This window comes from Tupaia chinensis, unplaced genomic scaffold (assembly GCF_000334495.1).
Source record: "Tupaia chinensis unplaced genomic scaffold, TupChi_1.0 Scaffold000416_1, whole genome shotgun sequence".
In the NCBI taxonomy this organism is placed as follows: domain Eukaryota; kingdom Metazoa; phylum Chordata; class Mammalia; order Scandentia; family Tupaiidae; genus Tupaia; species Tupaia belangeri.
Window position 1 is genome coordinate 3,675,089 of NW_006159921.1, and position 2,071 is coordinate 3,677,159.

Here is a 2,071-nt window from a genome sequence, read left to right on the forward strand (position 1 = left end):
AGAGACATAGAGACAGAAAGCGAGAAATCACCCCCTAGGGGGGATGGTCACGCCGCAATCCCTTCTCCTCCATTCTCCTCTCGGGATCTTGGGCACACACGCACACGTGCCCGGCGTGAGTTTTAAGCCACCAGGTCTGGGACGAGAACCGTGGTCGACTACGTGGGAGTCCAGCGACATAGCCATTACGCTAACTGCTGGTTCCCTAGAATAATATTTGAAATAACAATGACAACGATGACAATAAACCTCCTATTCCCTTTATAAAAAGAGAATATTTTCATAGCCCATTACCTGATTGTTAAACAAAACTACTGTCCTTTTGTATAACCATTTTACAAATTCAATATTCGTGGAAATAGAAGAAATAATTGAAAAACCAAACATAACTACTGTGTGCAGATGTGGTGGAAAAACCAGAGAGCCAAAATATGGCAAAATCAGTGCTTCATAAACAGTCAATGGATTTTTCTAAAAATACTTTTTGCTAATGGCAAAGTTCAACACCTCAGAAAAACTCTAGAAGAAATCTCAAATCCTAGCCAGAGGGAGTAGGGGTAGGAGGAACTTTGTGGGTGTGGAAATAGCAGGGATAGAGAAATTGAGATAGAATAGTACATGCAGAAATGCATCAAAGACATTCAAACATGCATGCAGTGGTGGACGAAGTAAGGTCAAGATGGCCAAGCTCTTGGGTGCAACTTGCTGAGAGTAATTGCCATGGCAACTGGCTCCTGCATTTTTCAATACTTAGCAATAATGAATACGAAAGGGTAATAATCCAAATGCTATTGATTAATCAGAACCAACTGGTCTGACTTTGCTGATCATAGTCAAAACAATGCCCCCAGATAATAATTCTTCTAAAGTTTTAGTGAGATTTCAAAAGCTCAAGATGAAAGCTTTTTGTCTTCATTGAGACATGGAAAAAGTATTAGGTAAGCCAAGCACTGAGAAGGCTATTAGTTTATTATTGAAGTGACATTTCTTCACACTGAAGACAAAGGACTTGGAAACTATCCTTTAGATAGCAACAAAAATCTTATGAAGAACCAAATTTCTTTTTTTTTTTTTTTTACTTTTTCACTCTGAATCTAGATTTCAGTGATATCAGGTGAGATATAAAGCATTTTTTTAACGCTTATGAAACAGTCATTCCATCCATTACCAAAGATTTCTTCTGTTGACAATATTTCCTGGAAATACAATTAGGCAGGTAGGAAATTATCAAAAATACTTGCCATTAGAAAAATTATCTTAATTTTTGTTAACCCCTGACCTCTTCTTATAAATCAGTAGGTTTAAGAGGCAGGCATTTTTATCAGTGCTGTTTTTGATTGAGGGTACTGGCCTTTAACAATATCCATTTAAAATGTTCAAATAGTTTCCAAATGTACATATTACAAAATATTATTGTTTCAATATTGGAGGTCACATTTAACATACCATACATGATTTATCTGTATATTTACAGAGGTTTAAAGCACACAAAATTGTGCAGATAACATATTGAAGTCTAAACTTTAACATATACTCAGTTGCATACATAGCAACAAGATACAATAAGTTCTGAACAAATAACAACCAATAATCAGCCAGATTATTATATACACATTAGGCAGGAAGCAATGGGACTCTGCCTAATAGAACGTTACTTAAATTACTTTTTCTATAAAACATCTCTCCCCCACCATACACACACACACACACACACACACACACACACACACACTTTTTTTTTCCGTCACAAACATCAAAATAATGCTTGTGATCACATACCTGGAATATCCTCAAATACATCTGGTTTGTCACAAGAAAAGAGACAGCACAAAAAACTCAGAGTGACTTATTAACATTTTGCCAGACTTGGCTTTTGTAAATCAGTTACTGGATGGTGGTTACTGAGAAAGTATATTCAGACTTCTATGTCATGGATGGAAGGAAGAGGAGCAAAGGGTATTAACTAATAGCTTTATAACATTTGCCACAAGGTTAAATATTGGCTTTTGCTAAAATAAAAAGAAAAGTATATATTTGGAGGGGAAAGACCTAGAATAATATATATATATAT

General features: G+C 35.7%; 1 long non-coding RNA gene across 3 annotated transcripts in view; it reads right to left on the reverse strand.

The window, feature by feature from the left end:
* The window catches only part of LOC102492730 (uncharacterized), a 41,087-nt gene extending 39,048 nt beyond the window's left edge, over nucleotides 1-2,039 (reverse strand). For all 3 annotated transcript variants that reach the window (XR_335439.2, XR_001370804.2, XR_001370807.2), the window contains exon 1: nucleotides 1,780-2,039. This is a non-coding gene — a long non-coding RNA (uncharacterized LOC102492730). The remainder of the gene's footprint in view (nucleotides 1-1,779) is intronic.
* Nucleotides 2,040-2,071: the final 32 nt, after the last annotated feature.